The sequence below is a fragment of the Colias croceus genome, chromosome 5 (assembly GCF_905220415.1).
Source record: "Colias croceus chromosome 5, ilColCroc2.1".
Lineage (NCBI taxonomy): Eukaryota > Metazoa > Arthropoda > Insecta > Lepidoptera > Pieridae > Colias > Colias croceus.
This window is the reverse complement of record NC_059541.1, coordinates 6,955,835-6,963,937: the sequence shown is the minus strand read 5'-3', so window position 1 is coordinate 6,963,937 and position 8,103 is coordinate 6,955,835. Positions and strand designations below refer to the sequence as shown.

At 36.8% G+C, this 8,103-nt stretch overlaps 1 long non-coding RNA gene across 1 annotated transcript; it reads left to right on the top strand.

Annotated features, from left to right (window-relative positions):
• Positions 1-2,378: 2,378 nt before the first annotated feature.
• Positions 2,379-4,542, top strand: LOC123692081. Its single transcript, XR_006751479.1, has 3 exons — positions 2,379-2,849; positions 3,399-3,420; positions 4,349-4,542. It is a non-coding gene; the product is annotated as an uncharacterized LOC123692081 (long non-coding RNA).
• Positions 4,543-8,103: the final 3,561 nt, after the last annotated feature.

Here is an 8,103-nt window from a genome sequence, read left to right as displayed (position 1 = left end):
AGAAACATGATTTTTTTTTCTAAGAGCAAATATTTTTACGAGAAATTAACAATAAATTATCTTTTATATTGTTTCTATAAAATTTGAAAAAGGAATGTTTCCTTTCAGAAAAATTTGCTATCCCTCCCTTTTCAAGTACTTTCCTTTCAGGGCACATCGAAAATTTCCACACTGTATATATACAAACAAATATATAAATATGCAAATATTGCTCGTTTAATGGTATAGGATAAATAGTAAATTTATTTATCACTAACATTCCAACGATAGCAAATTAAATCGAACTACTGATTTATTTATACTGTGGCGTGCTCGCCCGCCTCCATAGGTCACCGGAGTTCATGTCGCGCCGGCTCCTGCGCAACGCGGGCGCGAGCCGTCTCAGTTCCTAAAATGCCTAAACTTTCTGGAAAATGGGCTCTTAATTACTCTTATTTTTGTAAAATAGGCAGATTACATACCTACCTAGGAGTACAACAAGTGTAACCACAGTGTAACGTAGTGTAGTGTAACTAGTAGAATAATATTGTATGTTATAAAAAATTTAACATTGTAACATTAATCAAAACGTATATAAGGCGTTTATGAAACCTATAAATACAGATTATTTTTATAGTTATTGTTAAAATCAAGCCTAGTTCATACAAAGCGTATTCCTATCTTAAAGGCCGGCAACACACTCACAATGTCCCCGGCCGTGGCACGGCGTTGTGGCTTATGGGCGACGCTGACCGCTTACCATCAGGCGTCGCGTCTGCTCTGGTGCCTCCTCTCTCATAAAAAAAATATACAAACGATAATAATATTTACACTTTTCTGATTCTAATCTCAATCAAGCATGAAGATACATTGCTTATAAATATCGACGGATTGGAAGACTACATAAATATACACTATGCAATATGCATATCAATACGTGTAGTGCCCAGATTAGCTAATACGTATGCCTTCGAACACAAAATGTAACCGGGTCCACAAAGAGCACATCTCGGTCAGTGTGAACTTATTTTCCTTGCCGACGACGACGAGCCGCTATTTTCCTTGATCGAGCCACGTTCACACTGACCGAGCTGCAACGTGCGGAAAATGATTCACGAGACTACTTGATATGTGTGGACGCGCCTATGATCTTCGCAATTATTTTCCGAGGCTGCTCACTCTGTATGAAACCACCTATTTAATTATCATATACTATGATATCCAAGACGTATGCAAAACGCAAGAGCTGCTATTCTTTATATTATAAGTATTTACTGCCAAAGAATATGTGACCAAGAAAAATGAGGGAAAGGTTCAAGGGTACTTAAAATATAGTTGAAATTAAGGACGGGAAAGATTTGTAATTAATTTTTTTTATTTATTATTATTAATTTAATTCGATATACAGTCGTAGACGTAATAGTTGAAATTATTATTTTAAACGAGTAAGCTGTCATAATTAACATCTATGAAAAACGCGAAAATGATACCATTGCATCCAACTAAAATAATAATTTGAACTATTACGTCTACGACTGTATATCGAATTAATAATAATAAATAAAATAAATTAATAACAAATCTTTTCCGTCCTTAATTTCAACTATATTTTAAGTACCCTTGAACCTTTCCCTCATTTTTCTTGGTCACATATTCTTTGGCAGTAAATACTTATAATATAAAGAATAGCAGCTCTTGCGTTTTGCATACGTCTTGGATATCATAGTATATGATAATTCAATAGGTGGTTTCATGCAGAGTGAACAGCCTCGGAAAATAATTGCGAAGATCATAGGCGCGTCCACACATATCGAGTAGTCTCGTGAATCATTTTCCGCGCGTTGCAGCTCGGTCAGTGTGAACGTGGCTCGATCAAGGAAAATAGCGGCTCGTCGTCGTCGGCAAGGAAAATAAGTTCACACTGACCGAGATGTGCTCTTTGTGGACCCGGTTACATTTTGTGTTCGAAGGCATACGTATTAGCTAATCTGGGCACTACACATATTGATATGCATATTGCATAGGGTATATTTATGAAGCTTTCCAATCCGTCTATATTTATGAGCAATGTATCTTCATGCTTGATTTAGATAAGAATCAGAAAAGTTTAAATATTATTATCGTTTGTATATTTTTTTTATGAGAGAGGAGGCAACAGAGCAGACGCGACGCCTGATGGTCAGCGGTCAGCGTCGCCCATAAGCCACAACGCCGCGCCGCGGCCAGGGACATTGTGAGTGTCTAAGGTGAGTGTGGTGCGGCCTTTAAGATAGGAATACGCTTTGTATGAACTAGGCTTGACTTTAACAATAACTATAAAAATATTTTGTATTTATAGGTTTCATATCCGCCTTATATAGCCGTCGCAGTCTCTAGACGGCGAGCGCCGCGACGAGCCGCGAGCCGCGCACACCGATACATACACACGCAGATTTGACGGCGGACTTGTCGCCAGGCTCTACAAATCCAGCGGATGGGCGCGCTTGTGAATGGTGGCCATTAGAATGCAGACTCGTGATGTAAAAAATCGGTTTACCACATTAAGTTACTATGTACTACGTACCTCAATGGTTTACCATGTGTTGTTAAAAGTATCTACTTACATATTTAAACGCGAACATGATAAAATTATATTTACGTAATAACAACCAAATATATAATTGTATTTGGCTATCACAGGAAGAAATTAGTTTTCCTGTAGTGTATATAATAAACTGTGCGGGTATTGGTCCTTCATTATGTGCGGCAGACTCGCCTAATTAAGCATTAAATTAAAATTATTTTAAAAACAATACCATGAAAATTATTCATATATTAGTGATAACGCTTCTTTTCTGTGTAAGTTTATATGAAGCAAATCCCAAACCAAAGTAAGAAAAAAACTGAGACGGTGAACTCTATAACAGTTTTAAGTACTTTATATTTATTATTTATTACACTTAAACTTGTATTGTTGCTAATTATTTTAATTTTTGTTGTTGAAAATTTTTTTTTTCTAAAGTTTTAACTGTTGAGACTAGAATTTAAGATTGTCTATTGTGTTCTTCTCCCTAAAAAATCAGCCCTACGAAAGCTATATCACATTTATTTAACTTCAAATGCATTTTACTTTTTATACTTATCGGACTAATCTATACTATACTAATATTATAAAGCTGAAGAGTTTGTTTGTTTGTTTGAACGCGCTAATCTCAGGAACTACTGGTCCGATTTGAAAAAATTGTTTCGGTGTTAAATAGCCCATTTATCGAGGAAGGCTATATATTATCACGCTACGGTCAACAAGAGCGGAGCACTGCGGGTAAAAGCGCGGAGCACAGCTAGTAAAGGATAAATAGGAAGGAATAAATATTACAGATACAGATAAAAAGTTATTACTACAATTTATTAATTAATGTTATTGTTTTATTTATTCACAGACCGTTCTGGGCCTCGGAAAACGTAAGTTTTTTTTTATCTTCATCTTTATATTACATATGTCCAATCCGTCTTCTTCACTTGACTTGATGTTATAATTATTCATGAATCTATACTAATATTATAAAGCTGAAGAGTTTGTTTGTTTGTTTGAACGCGCTTATCTCGGGAACTACTGGTCCGATTTGAAAAATTCTTTCGCTGTTACATAGCTCATTTATCGAGGAAGGCTGTAAGCTATATATCATCACGCTACAACCAACAGGATTGGATCCACGGGGGTGAAACTGCGCGGAGCAGCTAGTATTATAACAACACTTGTTTATTTAACAGACCCAGAGAAGGGAATTTAGGCGTATAATAATTATAGGAAATGGTTCTCGCAATAAACACAATGTATATTTAAGCAGAAGACATTTATAGTCGAAATAAAGAATTAAAAACAGCGACGAAACTAAATTCTAATCTGTCTCTATATAGATATATGTTGAGTCCCATGTACCCTAGTCGGGTGCCAGAAGTATTATGCACTCATCCTAAGCACTCATCTGTTTCATTAATCAATTTTCTTCAGGGACAAGTAGGTGATTAGCCTTCTGTGTCCTGCACTTTTTTTTCGTCATCGTCGGGAATCGAACCCAGAAAGTTCCCCGGTTCTAAGTTCACGCGTCAACCACTGTCCTAAGGAGGCGGTCTTATTAAAAAATATTTTTTTAACTTCAAATATGAGATTATGACCTCGTTTCAACGTTTAAAAACTTATTTGCATCGTGCTATAATGAAAAATTAATTGACATTATTGTATTCATTTTACTATTAAATTAAATATTCCCCATTATTTTAGCACTTATCTTTAATATAAAAACGAATCGAATTTTTATCTTAAAAATGAACCATAATAGGCGTTTAAATGTTTTTTTTTTTTTAATAAATGTGTTTAATCTTATTTCAGGATGACAAGGATGGTTTTTTAAAGAAGGTTTTCCAAATGATTTTCGGAAACTTAAATGGCTATGTGAACATAGGAAATGGACAAGAAAACACTAACACGATATATATTGAAACAGGAAATAATATTTAAGTAAAATTTTAAGTATTAGTTTTTATATTATTAAAATATATTCATTAAATACATTGCATACTAAATATTTCAATGTTTCATTTAAGTAGGTAGGTAATAAACCTATGTTAGTAGATAAATGTTAAATTAATATTATTATGTAAAGCACTTCGTCATCCATACTAATATTATAAAGTCGAAAGTAACTCTGTATGTCTGTCTGTTACTCAATCACGCCTAAACTACTGAACCAATTTTCATGAAATTTGGTATGGAGATATTTTGATACCCGAGAAAGGACATAGGCTACTTTTTATCCCGGGAAAATGACGCAATCCCGGAAATCCTACGGGAACGGGAACTATGCGGGTTATTCTTTGACTGCGCGGGCGAAGCCGCGGGCGGAAACCTAGTATAAAATAAAATTTTACAGTTGCACTTCCTTTCATTAAATTTCATCGCTATCTAATAAATTAATAATAGCTTTGTTTTCAATATATTGTATAAAATGTGTTTCAATAATTGGTAACGCCAATATAATTAAAATAGTAAATGTAGAAATTAAATGTTTATTATTTGTGGTGTACTCCTTCATCCTTCCCTACATACGAGCACAACCAATCACCGCGCGCTATTTAGCGCTCGTCACGTGACCTACCTATGTCACGAACGACAGCCAGTAGTTCTCTCCGATCTTTAGCGAGGATCGGGACTCACCGCCGGAGAGCTTCCACGAGGCTCTCTAGATCATCAGGCATTGTGCTTTTGTAACACCCCCGGGGCATCCCGTGCCCCGGCCCTTGGTCGCGCTCACCGCCGCGTGTGTTTGTGTGGAGTGTTGGACTGGACCCGTTCTTCCCCGCCGCGAGCTGGAGGACCCCGACCGCGTGGCGCGGCGTGTGTTCTGGACGCTACTCCCTCCGACGAGGTATGTGCCGTGTGTTCCCGTCTTTCCCCTCTTTGCTAACACCACGTTGATCTAAATACAGTCCACTTTTATATCGAGAATATATTTACGTATATTTTTATATTGGCGCGACCATAGAGTGGTCCATTACGAACCGGATAAAACCTGATGATTCCACCGCCCTTATTAGGATACTCATTGTGTAGGCCCTAATAAGCGTATTAGTAGTATCTTCAATGCGAAATACTATTTAAAATACCGCGTAGAACGACAGTGCGTCTTCTACTATTCATATAAAATATATTTTAAACCCGCCCTTATTAGGATACTCATTGTAGGCCCTAATAAGTGATTTAATAGTACATTCATTGTGAAATAACTATAACCGCATAGATCGACATTGCGTCATCTATTATTTTCCGCTTAAAATATATTTTATTCCGCCCGTGACAATAAGTTACCCGTATATTATTATTAAAATAGTTAGTTAAAACTATATTCATATCGTTTATCCGCAGTTAAAACGCTAAAATCATTATAAATCGAACATATTACATCATAATATTTATCTACGGTCTACCCGCACTCGAAATTTATCGAGTACCTACATTCCGCGATCCGCTGTTATAATCCGACCATATTGTAATTGCATAGTGCATACCTACTCGGTTCTTATTACGCTTGCGTCACTGACCTACTTTATTTGGTCGTATTACTTGTTATTGTAACTTTTATTGTAACATTCTCTGTTTGAATATTTACTTTTGTTATTAAAAATGCCGCCTAAGAAAATGACTAAGTTACCTGATAGTGACGCTTCGGATGTTAATGATTCGGAAGATATAAATGATTCGCAGTTATCCATGTTATTAGCTAAACGCGAAGTTATATTCGAAATGGTGCAACAAATGTATGATTTGTCTTTAAACGTTCATAACAACGCCTCGCTTATGGAAAGTTTCCTTGACGAGTGCGCGCAGATAGAATCACTACGTGGTCTACGTGAAAGATTTGAAAAATGTTTAGACGAATACAATACTCGCTTATTATCGTTAACACCTACCGCGAAACCTGATTATAAAAGCCTCGTTGCATTCGAGTCTTTATATAGCAGAGTTATAAGAATTAAATCTCAATATTCGCAACCAATTCCGTCACACGGAGATATTAATAACTTGCATAAAAATAGGCCTAAATTACTGCCTATCGAATTAGTAAGTACCATTTTCGGGTGATATTCGCTCATTTCCGCTGTTTCTTTCGAATTTTGAATCAATTGTTCATAACAATCCCGGCCTTACAGATGCCGAGCGTTTATATTATTTACTAGGTAAATTAACGGGGAAGGCCACAACTGTTATAGCTGGTATAACCCCCTCCGCTGAAAATTATAATTTAATATTACAAACTTTAAAAGATAAATATGATGATAAACGTATGTTAGTTTCCGCGTATTTAAATCAAATGTTTGATTTTAAACCTTTGCATTGTGCGTCCGCAACAAACTTTGATTTATTTACAGATAACTTTATTAGCGCAGTGCGCGCCTTACAAAATATAAAGTTAGATAATATTACAGATTTAATGATTGTTCATATCGCGCTGAAGAAGTTAGACTCAGACACTGTTCGCGCTTTCGAGACTGAGTTTGGTAGTGAAATGCCTACTTTTGATAACTTAGTTCAATTTATTCAAACTCGTGCGAAGGTATTAGAACGCATTCATCCTTCCACAAATTCGGGAATAAATAAACCGCCTCGAAAGAATAATAATTATAACCGCAGTTCAAATAATACTTCTTCCGCACCGCCTAAGACGTATCAGTCTTACATAACAACAGCTGATTCCGCTTATAGTTGTCTTTGTAAAAATATTACGCATCAACATTTATATAAATGTTCGAGTTTTCATAAAATGAGTCCGCAGGAACGTTTGAAATACGTTAAGGATAGAAACGCGTGTATAAATTGTCTCAGTATAAAACATCGAGTTTCTAGTTGCTCGTCTTATTCTAATTGTCGCGTTTGTAAATTAAAACATCATACAATGTTACATTTGAAACGCGAATCTTCCATACCCGCGCCTGCGTCTCACCCCCCGCCGCGCAGCTCCCCGCCGTTGCCTGCGCCGACGCCCGCCGCCCGCGCCGTCGGGCGAGTGCCGCTCTGATATTGCGCTATGTACCGCTAGCTATACAGCTGATACTGAAAACGCATTTCTATGCAACCCGCCCGCGAATAAACAACATACTATTTTATTATCAACCGCTGAAGTCGTAGCTTATAATTGTAAAGGCGAACGGCTTATTATTCGCGCGCTTTTAGATTCCGCTTCGCAAAGTCACTTCATTACGAATGAATGTTGTGAACGTTTAGGTATTAAACCGCAGAAAACCGAACGTACTATTATAAAGGGGTTCGGTGGTTCAGAAAAAATTATAAATAGTAATTCCGTAAATATAAAATTTTATTCGCGTCTTGACAACAACATATCTTTTAATATTTCACCGCTAGTTGTTGACCATGTTACGGATTTATTACCTACCGCTGTTATAGACACTTCTGTCTTATCGCATATTTCGCATTTACCGCTCGCAGATGAGAGTTTTGGTACGCCAAATAAAATCGATTTATTAATCGGTGCTTCTCTGTTCCCTCATCTGCTTCTCCCCGACGTAGTTCATGCATCTCGTGACTCGTCGGCGCCCGCTGCATTGCGCACGGTGTTAGGCTATGTAATA